Raw genomic sequence first — 19,125 nt, 5'->3', positions numbered from 1 at the left:
CAATCAATCAATCAGTGGTATTTAAGGAGCACTTACTAAGTGCTTGGGAGAGTACAGTACTGCAGAGTTGGTAGACATGTTCCCTGCCCGCAATGAGCCTGCAGTCTAGAGGAAGCCATATGCTATCTAATCCAGGCCCTAGGGTGAGTCTTTTCCACAGATTTGGGGATGTCCAAAAGTCGTCTTTCTGCAAGCCATTTGGCTTTCTGCACTCCTATAAATAGCCATTTGCCAGGAGTATTAGGTTTCTGGGTGAAATAGAAACAGCATAGAAGCACCGTTATATAGCTGTGTCAATTTTAAAGGACAGCCTAGTTGTGAGAGTGAAAAACCCTATCAAGTTAACAGACCGAGATCGTTATGTAGGGTTACAATGTGTGCATTTCAGGAATCGTATGGGCAATGAAGTAGGTGAAAGAGCCTTAATCTTTCAGCACGGCTGTATCCTGCAACTGTTAAGTGTGAGTGCAATAAATGTGAGATGGGAAGAGGTCTCTGACACTCCCCTGCTAAATGGTACTGAACAGTCAATTCTTCCCTTAATAGGTGCTGGCTGCAGTGTCAACCTGGTTTGGTCACAGAAACAGAAATCCAACCATTCCACAAAACCTTCTGTAATTCTGAACATCCAACCGTGATTCAACCTGGAGGCAGAAGGGAGGCGAAATCTAGAAAATAAGGTTTTGGAGCAGCTCAAGGCAGACGTAAGGAGAAAAGAGCCCTGAATAACAAAGAGTCAATTCAGGGTCGGATTAGCTCTACCCAACAAGTTGTGGGGGAGATACTGAGGATACCAAACCATTGTTTGGTATCTAATACTAATAATAATTGTGTACAGTAAGTGTGTGTCAAGCACTGTGTTAAGTGCTGGGATAGGTACAAGATAATCAGGTTCCACACGGAGCTCACGGTCTAAGTAGGAGGGAGAACAGTACTGAATCTCCATTTTGCAGATGAGGGAACTGAGGCACGGAGAAGTGAAATGACATAATCCAGGTCACATAGCAGGCAAGTGATTTGTGGCATCGTAAGAAAGCGGAGTTCTACATGGGGCCCCAACCCCAAAACCCAGACCAGCCCTGGATCAAAGGTGTGGCTCAAATAAAATCAGTTATAAGAAAACACTGGCCCTCGGTTCTCTCACAACACAGAGATTTCCAAGGATGCTACTTTCCCAATCAATTGGTCAATCAGTTGTATTTAACTGAGTGCTTATGTGCAGAGAACTGTACTAAGTGCTTGGGAGAGTGCAGAACAATGGAGTTGGTAATAATAATTATTATATCTATGGTATTTGTTAAGTGCTATGTGCCAAGCACTATTTTAAATGCTAGGAGAGATACAAGATAATCAGGTTGTCCCATGTGGGACTCACAGTCTTAATCCTCATTCTACAAATGAGGTAACTGAGGCACAGAGAAGTTAAGCGGCTTGCCCAAGGTCACACTGCAGACAAGCGGCGGAACCGGAATTAGAACTCATGTCCTCTTATTCACAAGCCAGTGCTCTTTCCTCTAAGCCATGCTGCTTCTCAGAAGCTTACACTCTGGAGGATTCTCCCGTCCTTATTGTCCCCATGAGAGTCTCCAGAAATCTTTACCCCTGACGATTTCTATTTGATCTCCTTCCGCTTCCCATGAACAGATTCTCTTCTTGCTATCAGCATCTCATTCCACTGCTCCTGACATCAATAGGCTAAAAAAAGTGCATCTGTCAGTACCAGAAATAATCAGAGTTCCTTCACAAACAGATCACTTTTTTGGAAAAGCAGTGTGGCCTAGTGGAAAAAACAAGAGCCTGGGAGGCAGAGGACCTGTTTTTTGGGGGGTTTTTAAAAGGTATTTGTTAAGTGGTTACTATGTTCTGTTCTAAGCCCTAGGGGAGATACCAAGTAATCAGTTTGGACACAATCCATGTCCCTCGTGGGGCTCACAGTCTTAATCTCCATTTTACAGATGAGGTAACAGGCACAGAGAAGTGAAATGACTTGCTCAGGGTCACACAGTAGACAAATGGTGGAGTTGGGATTAGAACCCAGGTTCTTCTGACTCTCAGGCCTGTGCTTTAACTCATTAGGCCACCCAAACTCTCAGTCAGCTGGTTCTAATAATAATTGTGGTGTTTGTTAAGTGTGTGTAAAGCACTGTACTAAGCGAAGGGGTAGATACAAGATCATCGGGTTCCACATGGAGCTCACAGACTAAGTAGGAGGGAGAACAGTACTGAGACTCAAAAGAACCATCCCACTGGTAATAATAATAAGAATGATGGTATTTGTTAAATGTGCCAAACACTGTTCAAAGCCCTGGGGCAGATACAAGGTTATCAGGTTGCCCCATGTGGGGCTCCCAGTCTTCATCCCCATTTTACAGATGAGGTAACTGAGGTACAGAGAAGTTAAGTGACTTGCCCAAAGTCACACAGCTAAGTGGTAGAGCCAGGATGAGAACCCCCCACCTCTAATTCCCAGATCTGTGCACTTTCCACTAAACCATGCTGTTTCTCTTTCGTGACCCTGAAGAACGCTCCCCTCCATCCCCTCCACCACTACTTCCCAGGAGCTGGGCTAGAGCCAGAACACTTGGAGGACATCCAGGCTTTGAACATCCTGCAAGGGCCTGGCAGGTAATCTTCCAAATAAACCTTCAAGGAAGCTCCCGGAAAGCGGATGTAATCACCACACTAAAATCTTCCCTCTATTCTGCGCTTCTGAGTGTCCAAATGTTGTAACATAAAGCAGCCTAATCTGACATCAAAATGCAATTCTCACCAATATCCTTCAGCGTTTTAATAGCCGGAACAAAAGCCATTAGCAAATTTAAATTAATTCTGCTCTCTGCATTATCATCCACAGACTATCGGTTACTCCCCGGTCCCTGGAGAAATATTTGACTTCCGCCGTCGATCAGCTGCCTGATTGCTAAGAGTACACCAACTACATTACATTCATTGATTTTCGATGAATGACATCTCTCTGGGATATGATGGTTTTGTTTTCAAACCTTATTTAATTGTTCAACTATTTCTCAGTGAAATAAATGCAAAATGTTCCATCTCCCAAGGCAGTAAACAGAGATCTCAGGTCGAGTTTCTATGACAACTCCACTTGATACCACAGACCCAGATTATCTCTAATGACAGACATGAAGCTTAAATTGCACATTCTGAACAAACAGTGCACTGTTGACCTTTTAGTGAAAAATGGAACACCAGGTGATTAGCATAATGTGTTACGTACAAGGCAGAACCTGGGCATAATGCACATTCTGCCCTCGTGATTAACTGCCACACTAATCTTTAACAAACTATCTGCCAGACCATAAAACTTTGACAATTCAGTTGTCCCGTAGATCATTTTCAAATTCAGTAAGATCTGCAGTAGTAATTACATTAAAGAGCTTTCACATAAGCCTCCTTACTTTCCTGTTACTTATTCAAATGCTGCTTTTAGCTAGGGAATAAGGAGAGAAGCGAAAATTTACCCGTCGTGCAAAAAAAGTCAGCTACGATAACTGCGCTGAATCTCCTGGGGCAATCGGCGGCCTCGCTTCCCACCTCCATCAGCCGGGAGGGCTGTGGATTTTTAGGTTCTATCAACCTCTCCCACTGGGAACGCGCTCATTTCTAGAGGAGAATTTGCATAAATGGGTTCAACTGGTTTGACTGCCCCTTCAATGCCAAGTGGAGTCCCACTTTCCAGGTGCTGGGCTAGTGGCAGAAAAATAAGAACAATAACGCAGACAGCCGAACCCCCCGCCCTCCACCCCCTCTTTCCTTCCCCGCCACCCTGGACTTTGGCTCATGAGAATCGCTTCCCTGGGGGCTCCGATCGGTTGATTCCAAAGTCTCGGTCGAAACCCCGAAGCTCACACAGAGGCAACTGACAAAGTGCTACAGGGGGCGAGGGCGAATTCTGTAACCTCGGCGTGGACGTAATTCCCATTAGTGTCCGGCAGAGTTCCAGGGATAATCAACCCTCTGAGTGTTTCCCATCCTTCATGCTCGGCAAGCATTTTCTATCCTTTCTGTGGGTGCCAGGCAACGGCGGCACACACTCCGCTTTCTGAATAAGAGTCAGTAGAGCTGTCTTCTTGAATGGATTCAACCAGAGCCAAACCATGGGAGGCAAAGCGTGACGTGTGTGAGTGAACTAGGCCCGACAACTCCGTTGAGCGAGAGGGAGCCGGGGCAGGATGGGAGCGGGGGGATGAGGAGGAGGGCAGAAGGTTCAGAAGGGCTCTGATAATAATTGGACTAGCAGTAGTAGGAAGACCACCCTTCCTGTCTCACAAGCCCGTAACCTGTCCTCGACTCCCCTCTCTCATTCGACCTACCACTAAATCCAGTCCGTTCAACCTTCACAGCATCGTTAAAATCCGTCTTTTCTTCTCCTTCAAAATTGCTACCACGTTAATCCAAGCGCTAGTCCTGTGTCGCTTTGATTACCGTATCAGCCTCCTTGCTGACCTCCCTGCTTCCTGTTTCTCCATACTTCACTCTGCTGCCTGGATCATCTTTCTACGGAAACATTCAGTCCACGTTTCCCCACTCCTCAAGAACCTCCAGCGGTCGGCCATCCACCTCCGCATCGAACAGAAAGTCCTTCCCAAAGGCTTTAAAGCTCCCAATCACCTTACCCTCTCCTTCCTCACCTTGCTACTCTCCTACTTCAACCCAGCCCGCACACTTTGCTCCTCTAATGCCAACCTACTCTCTGCAACTCGATCTCCTCTCTTTTGCCAGGGACATCTTGCCCATGTCCCGCCTCCGGTCTGGAACGCCCTCCCTCTTCATATCTGACAGAAAATTACTCTCCTTGCCTTCGAAACCTTATCGAAGACACATCTCCTCCACAAGGCCTTCCCTGACTCAGTCCTCTTTTCCTCCTCTTCCGCTCCCTTCTGCGTCGCCCCGACTGGCTCCCTTTATTCAACCCCCTCCCAGCCCCACAGCACTTAAGTACATTTCTGTCATTTATTTATATGAATGTCTGTCTCTCCCTCTAGACTTTAAGCTCGTTGTGGGCAGGAAATGCATCCGTTACACTGTACTCTCCCAAGCACTTAGTACAGTGCTCTGCCCATAGTAAGCACTCCATAAAGGTGATTGATTTATTGACCTATTGATAATAGTAGCAGTAGTGGTAATAGTTGCAGCAATAATAGAAGTAATGGTATTTATTAAGCACTTACTTTGTGAAGAGCACTGTATTTAGTGCTGGGTGAAAAAATATACCGTTGGTGATTAGACACGGTTCCCGCCCGTCAAAGGACTCCCAGTCTAAGAATAAGGGAAGGGAGAGTGAGCAGGTGACAGACATATAAAGGAAGGTGAAACAAAAAGACACAGAAAACAATATAAAGGGCAAGGACCACCAGATATACCACGAGGGAGGCTAGAGGAGCAGATCTACGGGGCTCCCTGCAGCTCAAACTCCAACGGTCACACCTGCAGCCACGGTAGGTCCCAGTGACCGCCAGAGCCTTTTCAAGCTTCCAAAAGCTGAAATGACCTCAAAGGGCCTCTGTCCTCCCCTTCCTGGCTGGAGACGGAGAGCACGAAGGGAGTCCTGGGGGAGTAGGGGAGAGAGGAGAGGGAAGGGACCTCTCATCGGGCCCTTTGTCTCTCTAGCTGTCTCCAGCCTCCCGCACACTTCGGGGTTTCCGTCTAAGGAGTTGGCGGTGGATCGCAGTCATTGCTTCTCCAAAGAGACCAAGAAAGAAAAAGCGAGAACTCTGGGCTATTTCGACAGGGCTCTAGAGAGCAATCTAGGGTGAGAGGAAGCCAACGGTGACTTACTTTTATTTGGGTTGGCAAAGCCTCCACAACTTTGCTTGTCAGTCAGGAGAGTGGCTGGCCAGTGCCTCGTCCCCTTTTACAGATGAAGGGGCAAGCTTCTTGGCTGAGGTTGGATAGGAAAACAGTGGGAGAGTTTGGATGGGAAGAAGAGTCCCTGGTTTAATTTGCCACTTAGAGAAAAGATCCAAACTGGTTCACGGATGGCGTTCCGGCCCTTCTCATGAAGTAGCAGGATACCATTTTTGCTTTCCTGCTCTCCTTTTTTTTTCTGGCCCCAGTCTTTCCAGGCCCACTGCAATCGATGTGGTTGTAGTTACAATTCTGGACAGAAAAGAGATATTTTTTTTTATTAAGAAAAGCTTGAATTGGTATCCTACTTTCCTTTTTCCAAAGCCCATTTTTGTATTATCCTTTGCCCTCATGACACTCCCATGAGTTAGGAAGGGGCAGATTTTAAGATCCCCATTTTATATCTGGGCAAATTGAGGCATAGGGAGGTGTTAGCTAGGTCACAGGGCCAGGCCCCTCTTCCCCCTCCCCAGTCCCGGCCACGAGCACGCACACAACAAACATACACACACAGACACACCAAGATCCTGTGGAATATTCTGGGAGTAGACCAGCCTCTAGACCAACACAGGGAAAGCTCTACCCTCTGGGGAGGCAGCTAGGTCTCCTGCAAGCAGGAAGAAAAGTGAGAGGGAGGCTGACAAATCTCTGAGGTCCCGCCGGCCTGTTCTCCCTGAGATCCAGCCAGAAGGGCCTTCAAGTAGAAATGTAGTTTCCCACTCTGCTAAGCTCTACTCCGGTGAAAAGAAACTAGAGAGGGTAAATTGGATCGTTATCTTAAATCTGGGGGGCATTTTAGATTATATTCTCGTTTCCCAGCTAAAACCTTCAGGCAGCTTGTGACCTAACCACTCAAGAGTGTCCTAATTCGATTGCATCGTACTCTCCCAAGCGCTTAGTACGGTGCTCTGCACACAGTAAGTGTTCGGTGAATACCACTGATTGATTGACTGACTCAAAAAACCTCAGCTTGGCCCTGACGGTCTTGAACCGCGGGACTGCAAATGTTGCTTTGCAGATCTGCCTTTAGCATTCTCTGTTGTGATCTTTTCCCACTGCGGCTACTAATTCAATCTGATCCTGATCTTGTCTTGTTGGAGCTGAGGCCTTCCTTCACCAAGCTACCCACCGTTCCCAGATCTGCCTTGGGTGATATCGAACTGAGAGGGGCCAGTATCTTCTCCCTACTTTGGAGGGATATAGCAAAATAGCCCCAAATTTGAGCCAACGAGGATGTGAGCCCATTGTGGGCAGGGATTGTCTCTCTTTGTTGCTGAATTGTACTTTCCAAGCGCTTAGTGCAGTGCTCTGCACACACTAAGCACTCAGTAAATATGATTGAATGAATGAAAAGACACGCTGAACTCAAAGTCTCCTAAGCACTTTGAAACTCATCCCAGCCCCACAGTACTTACATCTCTAGACGGTAAACTCCTGTAAGCAGAGATTACATCCACCAACTCTTTTGTATTCTGCTTTCCCAAGCTCTTACTACAATCAATCATATTTATTGAGCACTTACTGTATGTAGAAGCATTCGTTCATTCAATAGAATTTATTGAGCACTTACTGAGTGCAGAGCATTGTACTAAGCCTTGGGAAAGGATGATACGACAATAAACAGATAGATTCCCTGCCCACAGAGAGCTTAGTCTAGAGGCAGAGAGACAGACATCAATACAAATAAATAAATCACAGATATGTACGTAAGCTGGGCCGGGGGGAAGAACAAAGCAGCATGGCCTAGTTGAAAAAGCATTAGCCTGGGATTCAGAGGACCTGGGTTCTAATCCCAGCTCCATCACTTATCTGTTGGGTGACCTCGGGCAAGTCGTCTAACTTCTCTGTGCCTCAGTTCCCTCATCTGCAAAACGGGGATTCAATACCCTTGCGACCTCCTACTTAAAATGTGAGCCCCATGTAGGACCTGATTATCTACCTACCCCAGAGCTTAGTACAGTGCCTGGCATATGGTAAGTGCTTAACCAATACCACAAATATTACTAAGCGCTTAGAAGAGTAGACACATTCTCTGCCCACAAGGAGCTTACAGTCTAAAGGAGTGCTCTGAACCCAATAAGTGCTCAGTAAATACCACTGATTGATGGACCCATTCATAAGCTAAATGGTTGTACTGAACTCTCCCAAGAGCGGAGCACAGTGCTCTGCACACAGTAAGCACTCAATAAATATGATTGATTGATTGGTTTCCCAAAGCCCCTCAAGAGGCAAGAGGCAAAGATGGGACTAGAATCCAGGTCTTCCAGCTCCCAGTGAAGTCTTTTTCAACAGTGTCGTTTTCTAATCTCACTAAGTGAACATCATGCAATCCTTTTAAGAAAAAAATGCAATAAGAATAAATTAGTTTAAACCCACTTCTCAGTCCCATATATTTCCCTAGCTAGTTCTGATCTGAGCCCAAGACCCAGATGGAACAAGTACTATCCAATCACAACAACTAATTACAAAAGTAAAACTGCAGTGTCTTCAAAGGTGCTTTAAACGCAATTAAAATAAAATTAGAATAATGTTAGACATTTGGGTTTTTTTTTCCTAAATTATACACCATTCAACCAATTGCTAATTAGCCACATCATTTCTAATTATAGAGCTTTCTGGGCATATTTTGAGGCTTTATTGTTTGCCATGAATCTAGAAACAGATTGTTTTGCTTCTAATCTTGTCCCATCAGACAAGACGTCGAAGAAGACATAACCTCGCAACCACAACCTGATTAACTCGTACCTACTTTACTGCCTGGCACGTAGTAAGCACTTACCAAGTATCATTCAAAAAAGAACAACTAAAAAAAAACCCAAGCCCAAAGACTTCTGAATTTTTTCTGAATCTTCTCTGGATAAACATTTCTATCACTTGAAAACACCCCTCTTTATATTTTTCACTTTCTCTATTGGGACTGGATTAGCCTAGTGGCTACATCACAGGCCTGGGAATCAGAAGGATCGGGGTTCTCATCCCACTCCACCGCTTGTCTGCTATGCGACCTCGGGCAAGTCATTTCACTTCTCTGTCCCTCAGTTACCTCATGTGTCAAATGGGGATTAAGACCGGAAGCCCCATTTGGGACAGGGACCGTGTCCAACCCGATTTGCTTTTATCGCTCCCAGAACCCAGTACTGTGCCTGGTACATAGTAAGCGGTTGAAAAATACAACTATTGTTATTATGATTATCCTTTCACAGTTCACAATTCCTCTCTGCTGTATGTCCCTCATCAGACGGTACCCACCTCAAGGACAGAAACTGAATTTTTTGCTTCCATTATACGGTCCAGAGCACCTAGCACAAAGCTTTGCACAGACTAGGCACCCGGTACGGGGCTAATTTTGCAGCCAGGTACGGTGCCCCGCAAGAAATCCTGAAGAGGAGGGTGAGGCAGAGGTGGAGGAGGATGGCGGCCACAATTTCTCCCTCCCGACCTCACGTCTCCAGTCGCGGGCTGATTCGGGACCGTTCAGCTTCCACCGGGGACTGGACAGAGACTGGGAAGGAGGAGTCCTCTGCACTGTAATCTCATTATGGTCTGTGCTAATTCAGTTGCACTGAACTCTCCCAAATGCTTAGTACAGTGCTCTGCACATAGTAAGTGCTCAATAAATACCACTGATGGATTGAAACAGGGGATTTCTCCTAGGGCTTCCCATACCTGGCTTCTCCTTCACGGGTGAATCCGGATGCCAGGCCTAAAAATGGCCCTAGAATTGCTAGGTGGGCATAGACAGTAAGCCGGTCTCTGGGCAGGGATTGTTTATCTGTTGCCGAATTGTCCATTCCAAGCGCTTAGTACAGTGCTCTGCACATAGTAAGCGCTCGATAAATACTACTGAATGAATCGAGGGTGGAGCCCAAGAGCCGGAGGTTTCCTTTTCCCTCAAAAGTGGCCTCCTCCCTGCGGATACCCGCCCTTCTCCTTTCCCCACTGCGGGTCTGAGGAAGGGATGGGGCCACCCTTAATCAGGAGAGAAGGAGCAGGGCTCGGTGGGAAGAGCAACGGACTTGGGAGTCGGGAGATGGGGTTCTAATCCCAGCACAGCCACCTACCTGCTGTTGTGATCTTGGGCTACTCACTTCACTTCTCTGTGCCTCAGTTACCTTATCTGTAAAATAGGGATGAAGACTGTGCACCCCATCTGGGACACGGACTGTGTCTAATCAGATTAATTTGTATCTTCTTCAGTGCTTAAAACAGTGTCTGGCACAGAGGAAGTGCTTAACAGATACCACATATAATTAAAAAGGTGTCATCCCCATTTTATAGATTAGCGCTTAATACAGTGCTCTGCACACACTAAACACTGAACAAATATGATGGATTGATGGATAAGAAAACTGAGGCACAGAGAAGTGAAGTGATTTACCTCAGCTCACACAGCAGCTAAGTGGTGGAGACGGGATTAGAACCCAGATCTGGGTTTTGGATGCTGGCTCATTCTCCCTCCCCCTTAGACCCAGAGCCTCACGTAGGACAGGGACCGTGTCCATCCGACTGCATCTCTCCTGACACTTAGCACAGGGCTTGACATTATCATCACTATTATCACCGTGGCTATTATTTTCATGATCATCATCATCATTATTATACAGAACTGTCTGGAGGTCTAACCGCAGCTTCGAGCTCTGCGGCTTGTCAACCCTGGGCTGTGAAAACAGAAATAGTGATGAATATGGGAATTTGGGGCCCTCAGTGGTATCTGTCACTGGAACACAGAGACTCACAGTCCTCAACCCTGAAGGGAGCGAGCCACATTGTGTGAGAGCCAAGAGTGAGTCACCGAAAACGAATCAGGGTTAAAGCCACCCAAATCACTCCCAAACAGAGGAGCTGGAGAGGTGAAACCTGGCTCAGCCCCTTAGTTTCCTAAATATTGTTTTCAGGGGCCCAAGGAAACCTCCTTTCTTCCGCTCCAAATATCGCTGGCTGGGAAGGAGATGCCAACTCACCACGTCGGTAGAGCCTCGAGCGCTGGAAACGACCATTCTGTATCCTTTCTACATCCAGGAAGTCACAACGAGAACGTAAATCGGGCCTCTCTCCCCACAAAGGCACAGTGAGCTCAACAGTGAGAAAAGGGAAAATATTTGCCGCTAAGGACTTCTAGCTGGTGAGCTTTTCATGGCTTCACGAGCCTTTGTGCCTCCTGTTTGCTTAATTAAAAAGCTTCTTTCATCGCCAACATTGTTGACTGACTAAGAAACTGGCAGTAAGTGAAGGACCGCTCCCCGTTATCATTTTTCTTCCACAGACGACTCTACAAAGCTTCCTCCGCTCCCAGAACGTCCCCCTGGGAGGCCGCAGCTGATATCTGGGCCTCTCCTTCGTAACCCCCTAATGTTAGGAGAGAACGCACCGCCGACCTCAGGCCCGCAGAAATACAACAACGAGCGTAATTAAGGACGAAACGTTGGTAGTTGCTCAGCCCGTTTGCTTCCGGGGACTTTCTTCTGTTCGGCCGGAGCCACCATCGGCTGATTCGGCAAATGAACGCAGCCCCTCCTCTTGCCGACCGCTTCAGCGTGCCTGATGCGGCCCCGGCGGGATTCACCGTGAGGGCCCGGCCCCTCGTCTGCTTTTCTGTTCCCCGCTGACAGAAGACCAACCCGGCCCGAGGGACTTGAAGGGCAACATAACTAATAATGATAATAATAATGATGGCATTTGTTGAGCGCTCACTATGAGCCGGGCACTGTTCTAAGCCCTGGGGGAGATACAGGGTTATCAGGTTGTCCCAGGTGGGGCTCACAGTCTTCATCCCCATTTCACAGGTGAGGTTACTGAGGCACAGAGAAGTGAAGGGACTTGCCCAGAGTCACAAGACTGACAAGGGCAGAGCCGGGATTAGAACCTACGACCTCTGACTCCCAAGCCCTTGCTCTTTCCACTAGGCCATGTCGAAAGGTCTTAGAGGGGCGAGTTCACCACTAATCGTATTTAGCGAGCGCTTACGGTGTGCAGACCAATAATGATAATAACGATGGTATTTGTTAAGGGCTTATTGTGTATTGTGTACCTCTAGACTGCGAGCTTGCTGTGGGCAGGGAATGTGTCTGTCTGTTGTTATACTGTACTCTCCCAAGTGCTTAGTACAGTGCTTTGCACATGGTAAGCACTCATATACTATTGAATGAATGAATGTCAAAGCACTGTTCTAAGCGCTGGGGTAGATACAAGATCATCAGGTGGGATACAGTCCCTGTCCCCCATGGGGCTCGCCGTCTTAATCCCCATTTTACAGATGAGGGAACTGAGGCCCAGAGAAGTTAAGTGACTCGCCCAAGGTCACCCAGCAGGCAAGTGGCAGAGCCGGGATTAGAACCCAGACCCTTCTGACTCCCAGGCCCATGCTCTTATCCACTAGGCCACGCTGCTTCCGCGCTTGGGAGAGTACAGTACAACAGAGGTGGGAGACCCATTCCCCATCCACGACGAGCTTAGCGTCTAAAAGGCACTAATATAAATAATATACAGTGTATAATTTACAGATACGTACATCCCGACTCTGCCACTTGTCAGCTGTGTGACTGTGGGCAAGTCACTTCACTTCTCTGGGCCTCAGTTCCCTCATCTGTAAAATGGGGATGAAGACTGTGAGCCCTACGTGGGACAACCTGATTCCCCTGTATCTCCCCCGGTGCTTACAACAGTGCTCTGCACATAGTAAGCGCTTAACAAATACCAACATTATTATAAGGGCTGGGGCTTAGGGTGGAGCGGATATCAAATGCCCAAGGGACACAGAACCAAGTGCATAGATGACACAGAAGGGAGAGGAGAAAAGAGGGCTTAATTGGGGAGAGGCTCCTTGGTTGAGATAATAATAATAATAATAATAATAATAATAATGTTGGTGTTTGTTAAGCCCTTACTATGTGCAGAGCACTGTTCTAAGCGCTGGGGTAGATACAGGATAATCAGGTTGTCCCAAGTGAGGTTCACGGTTAATCCCCATTTTACAGATGAGGTAAATGAGGCACGGAGAAGTGACTCACCCACAGTCACACAGCCGCCAAGTGGCAGAGCCGGGATTCGAACCCATGACCCCTGACTCCCAAGCCCGGGCTCTTTCCACTGAGCCACGCTGCTTCTCGATGTGAGCTCAATAAGGCTTTGAAGGTAAGTAGACGGGTGGGCTGGCGTAGAGGGAGCGGGAGGGAATTCCAGGTGAGGGGGAGGATGTGGGAAAAGGGGTCGGTGGAGAAATAGACGTGATCGGGGCACAGCGAGGATGCTGGGGCAAGAGGAGGGGAGTGGAGTCTGCCGACTGGGTTGTAGTGGGAGTCGGCGAGGAAAGGTAGGAGGGGGGCAAGGTAAGGTTTTTCAAGTCGACGGTAATGAGTCTCTGCTTAATGCGGAGGAAGATGGGCAACCGCTAGAGTTTAGCGGACGAGGATGTGAGCTAGAATCCGCACCGTGAGGGAAATTCCCACAGAAAAGGAATGAGAGAACGGAGGAGCGGGGGTCGGGATTCCCGGGTGGGGCCGGGGGGAACGAGAGAGCGTTCGTTTAGGCCGGAGGAGGGTATCGGGAAGGAAACCTGGAGGAGCAAGGAGAGTTCCCAAGTTCCCGCTCTCCAGAGCCATAATGAGAAGCAGCGTTGCCCAGTGGAGTCCGAGGACCTGGGTTCTAATCTTGGTTCTAATCTAATCTGAGGTTCTAATCTCGTGTAAAATATTGTGAAAGTGTGGCGGTAATAATAATAATTGAGGTATTTAAGTGCTCACTATGTGCCAGGCACTGTACTGAGCGCTGGGGTAGTTAGAAGCAAATCCAGGCGGACACAGTCCACGTCCCACACAGGGCTCACGTTCTTCATCCCCGTTTTACAGATGTTGATCTCGGACTCGTTGGAAGCCGCGGGGTTGAGGGACTAGGGTCTAAACGAGGGGCGATCTAGCGAAGGCTGAGTTCCCTGAGGATGCCATGAATGCATCATCCTCAGAGTCCGTGCCAGGCCCCGAAAGAACTAGGACAGGTCCTAATTTGGGGGGGGAAATTGGGCCTCGGTAGTTTCGACCCTGGATCTCACCCGGCTTTTCCACCCAGAGAGCTCATCTGACGGGCTCTTCTGACCTATGATTGTGTCTGTGGTTTTGGGCGTCTTTTATGGCATTTGTCAAGTACTTACTAGGTGTCAAGCACGGTTCTAAGTACTGGGGTAGATGCCCGTTAATCGGGCCAGATCCAACAGCTGACCCACACAGGGCACTCAGCCCGAGTAGAAGGGAGAACGGGTTTGAAATGTGAGGCACGGAGGAGTTGAGTGACTTCCCCAAGTTCACACGGCAGGCAAGCGGCGTTACCGGGAGGGAACCCGGGCCCCTGGTCCCACGTGGGGCTCGGTGTTAGTAGGAGGGAGAACGGGTCCCAAATCTGCAGAAGCAGCGGGGCTCAGTGGAAAGAGCACGGGCTTTGGAGTCAGAGGTCATGAGTTCGAATCCCAGCTCTGCCACTTCTCAGCGGTGTGACTGTGGGCAAGTCACTTAACTTCTCTGGGCCTCAGTTACCTCATCTGTAAAATGGGGATTAAGGCTGTGAGCCCCATGTGGGACAACCTGATTCCCCTATGTCTACCCCAGCGCTTAGAACAGTGCTCTGCACATAGTAAGCGCTTAACAAATACCAACATTTTCGTTATTATTTTACAGATGAGAGGCCCAGAGACGCCAAGTGACTCGCTCAAGGTCACACAGCAAAGCGGCAGAGCCGGGCTTAGAACCCAGGTCCTCTGACTCCCGGCCTGTGCTCTTTCCACTAGGCTACGCCGGTTCCTAGGGGGTGAGGAGCTACAGCCACTTCAGGGTGAGGATGGGGGGGGTCCCAACAGGGCCACGCTCCCGCCGCAGCAGTTCTTTCGGCCGGCGGGTCACTGTCGCCACGGGGCCAGGGCACCGTGGGGCTCCGCTGGTCCTCTGTGGGCTGCAGGCTGAGCTGGAGCGGTTCTCGCCCCGTTAACCCCCTGCACGAGACCCTCGCCTGCCCGGCCTCCATCACCACCGCCACGCAGTTGAACATGGTGGGCCCTTCCTGGAGGAAAACATTTCTACTTTCGCTCCGCTGCACAGTCCCCGACATCACGGGATTTTAAAAAGCTCCGTCTCACATCCACCACCCCCTTCCCCAAATCGTCTAGCTCAAGTACTACCCCTTAGAGAAGCGGCGAGGCTTAGCGGAAAGAGCCCGGGCTTAGTGGAAAGTCAGAGGATGTAGGTTCTCATCCCGGTTCCGCCACCCGTCTGCCGTGTGACCTTGGACAAGTCACTTCCCTTCTCTGGGCCTCAGTTACCTCATCCGTAAAGTGGAGATTAAAAATGTGAACCCCACGTGTTAAAACTGATTGCCCTGTATCTATCCCAGCGCTTAGAACAGTAAGCGCTTAATAAATACCGTCATCATTACCTCCCCCCATTCCATCCGTCTTTCCTTCTCTTCCCTCAACTGTATAATAATAATGTTGGTATTTGTTAAGCGCTTACTATGTGCCGAGCACTGTTCTAAGCGCTGGGGTAGACATAGGGGAATCAGGTTGTCCCACGTGGGGCTCACAGTCTTAATCCCCATTTTACAGATGAGGGAACTGAGGCACGGAGAAGTTAAGTGACTTGCCCACAGTCACACAGCCGACAAGTGGCAGAGCTGGGATTCGAACTCATGAGCCCTGACTCCAAAGCCCGTGCTCTTTCCATTGAGCCACGCTGTATATATTTTCATTACCCTATTTATTTTGTTAATGAAATGTACATCGCCTCGATTCTATTTAGTTGCCATTGTTTTTACGAGATGTTCTTCCCCTCGACTCTATTTATCGCCATCGTTCTCGTCCGTCCGTCTCCCCCGATTAGACCGTAAGCCCGTCAAACGGCAGGGACTGCCTCTATCTGTTGCCGACTTGTTCATTCCAAGCGCTTAGTACAGTGCTCTGCACATAGTAAGCGCTCAATAAATACTATTGAATGAATGAATCTTCTGTTTTCTCCTACCTCCCTGCCATATTGTCTATTATTATTATTCTCATCAATCATATTTACTGAGCGCCTAGTGTGTGCAAAGCACTGTAATAAGGGCTTGAGAGAGTACAACAGAACAATCAACAGACACAATTCCCTGCCCACAGTGAACTTACAGTCTACTTACTATCCCCACCCAATCCTCTATTCCTTCTCTTCCTTCTTTCTCTCTGCTCCTCCCAATTGTCTAGTACAGCCTCAAGGTCTCCCCCTACCCCGTCCTCCTTTCCCTCTCTTGCTCTTTGTCCTTATTAATAATAACAGTATTAGGTAAGCGCTTCCTATGTGCCTACGTTCTAAGCGCAGGGGTAGACACGAAGTCATCAGGTTGTCTCACGCGGGGCTCACAGTCCCGATTCCCATTTGATGGAGGAGGTCACTGAAGCTCAGAGAAGTGAAGGAGACAAGGAAGGCCGGGCTTCTCCCGAGTCCTGACCGGTAGCATTGTTTTAAAAAAGGAAAAAGCACAGACCTTTCCCAGGGGTGTCAGGGATTAATACCCTCCCCGCTTATGCCGGTCGATGACGGCCCCTTTCAGAGATGGTTTTTTTTCCCCCCATCTCCAATTTTAATTTTTTATTAAAACTAATAAAAAATTGTGCTGACAAGACACCTTAAGAGCTGCTTTGGGGGTTCAGTTAAAGACTCTCCTCCAAGCCAGCAGTTGGAAGGCCGTGTTCAACGGGACCCTCCTCTAGACTCAAAGCGCGTTGTAGGCAAGGAACGTGCCTACCGACTCTTATGGTACTCTCCCCAACGCTTAGTACAGTGCTCTGCACACAGCCAGCTGTTGGTCTATACCATCGATGATGCCCACCCGCACTGGCCCTACTTGATTACCCAAATTCCAGGGGGGAATCCCACGCAGAGCAGAGGCTGTTTACCAGTTTTGCAGTAGTGGGATTCCCGTTACTACCGCACCCAAGGGGATATTTAATTCATTATGGAAGAGATGAAAGAGTGGGAGAGAAAGCGCTACTAGCTCAGCGAGTTCTCTTCAGGAGATTAACGCTGGCCCGTGGCTTGGTTAGTATCTGAGGACAGCAACTCCAAATCCCAGCCGCGTTTCCCTTTTTCCACGCGCTGGCGGAAAGAGGTCACATTTTAACGGTACTTGAACAGCCTTATTTTAAACAGTGACTTGGGTAAAATAAAGAATAAAGCTCACAAACTCAGCCTTCACGAGCGGCTCAGCCACCGTGCTTCCCAGCTCCTGCAGGAGAGGCTTTCAGTCTTGGCTATTTCTCCCTTTTCACAAACTCTGGCCTAGTTATTCAGCCTATTTTACAACTTCCAGGATGAGATTTTACTCAGCAAAACTCAAAATATAGTAGATACTCGCGTTGGTCGGGAACCTTGATCGATTGATGTCCTCGGCTTTGATGGTGAATTTCTATCCTAAACTCACCCTGTGCCCTGATAAGATACTTGTAAATCATTAAATATGTGGTTAAGTTTATAAACTTAGAGAAAAGCCTAAATTTGGTTAGCACAGGAGAAGGAAATCAGATCAATTTTTTCAATGGTGTAAATCAGTTTCGGGCGAGCTGTGAATTTCTGAAGAAGTCACTAAGGACCATTCCTTTGAACGAGTTACTGTGCCCAAAAATCATCAATCCATCAAAGCGCCACGACCTGTTGCAGATTCACTGCCGCCTACTTAATAGGATGTAATAAACTACCGGAAAGCAGAAAGTCTGTGTAGCTTATGTGAAAAGTTAAGCTTTTATCAATAATTCAAAAAGATACCCAAGTTACTGCCATCTTTCTTTTTCTACGTGCTGTCCTCATCCATCTCCCTCTTCAGTGAACCACGCTGACAGTCACGTCAGCCACTACAAAGTCTGGAATCCATCGTGTGTTATTGGCCCGACACCTCTGGCTTTAAAACTATTCCCAAAACAGCCCTCTTTAGGCATGCAAGGAGCTGTTTGGCATATTTTTTGCCTGTCTCCCCCGATTAGACTGTAAGCCCGTCAATGGGCGGGGATTGTCTCTATCTGTTGCCGAATTGTACATTCCAAGTGCTTAGTACAGTGCTCTGCACATAGTAAGCGCTCAATAAATACTATTGAATAAGACACTCACTACATAAAAACCACATTTAACTGTTCTATTGATGTGACAGAGTTGAGCGCTCCGTAGTAACCTCGATCCTAGTCGGATGAGAGTAACCGAGTACTTGTGAAGCATCTTTGGAGGTGCTTAACCATTAATGAACAGCGGCGAGACGTCTATGGAAGCTATCTTGAACTGAACTCCAGAGCACAAAAGGATTCTTGACAAGAATTTAGTGAACTAAAATAGGTTGCTCATGGAGTTTTAAAAGATTAGTGGAAAGATTTCCTTGGTCTGTTCCCTTTGGAGGCCATCAAGGGGAAATTGTAATGCTCTAATTGAGTGGTGTTCGGGGGGCAGGGAGTGTGTGCTTTCTTCAAGAGCCTCACGTTAAAGAAACCTTGCAATCCCACTCAGAAACCTCAACTGCAACTACATTCAAGCTAGAACACACGACATCAGATTTAATGATGTAGAACGGGTTCTTAACTTCCCTCACCCTTGGCCGACAAGGTTTTTTTTTTGCTAATTCCTTCGTTGAAGAGCCCAATTGCTGTTCTGAAGTACCTGGATAAAATCTGCGTTGACCCTTTATAAACCAATTCAGTTTTAGAACAGATCCCGGCAGAGTGGGCACGTCAATATGACTAGATGTCCCGATTAGACTGTAAGCCCGTCAAAGGGCGGGACTGTCTCTTTCTGTTACCGATTTGTACAGTCCAAGCGCTTAGGACAGTGCTCTGCACATAGTAAGCACTCAATAAATACTATTGAATGAATAGGTGGCCTGTGAGGTTGTCGGTGTCCCCTCTTCAAAAATATTTCCCTCCTCTTGCGACTGGTTGTGTGCCGTGAGTTTTCTCAAAGAGCATTCAGAGGTTCATGAATAATCAGTGTTCATCTTATCCATAATTCAGGCCAGTTTTAGGGTCCAGCTTTTCAGGCTAATATTCTGCATTCCTTCAAATTTATAACCAAAGGGAATGCACCCCTAGAAATGGAGAACAGATTTAAAGAGAGCAAATGTCACTTGAACCCGGGGGGGGGGTCTTCTTGAGAGCTTGGGAAAACGCGCTGGGGAAAAGGGCCCGCAAGAGCGACTGTAGTTTTAAAATCAAATCTTCCCTAATCTCGCTGATGTCGGCGTAGCTATCAGTCAGCATGCAAACCCAAAACC

At 47.8% G+C, this 19,125-nt stretch overlaps 1 long non-coding RNA gene across 1 annotated transcript; it reads right to left on the bottom strand.

Moving 5' to 3' along the window:
- Positions 1 to 5,192: 5,192 nt before the first annotated feature.
- LOC120638902 lies at positions 5,193 to 11,300 on the bottom strand. Its single transcript, XR_005660941.1, has 3 exons — positions 10,830 to 11,300; positions 5,800 to 6,120; positions 5,193 to 5,280 (listed from the first exon to the last, which is right to left on the bottom strand). It is a non-coding gene; the product is annotated as an uncharacterized LOC120638902 (long non-coding RNA).
- Positions 11,301 to 19,125: the final 7,825 nt, after the last annotated feature.

The sequence above is a fragment of the Ornithorhynchus anatinus genome, chromosome 16 (genome assembly GCF_004115215.2).
Source record: "Ornithorhynchus anatinus isolate Pmale09 chromosome 16, mOrnAna1.pri.v4, whole genome shotgun sequence".
Taxonomy (NCBI): Eukaryota; Metazoa; Chordata; class Mammalia; order Monotremata; family Ornithorhynchidae; genus Ornithorhynchus; species Ornithorhynchus anatinus.
This window is presented reverse-complemented; position numbering and strand designations above follow the sequence as displayed.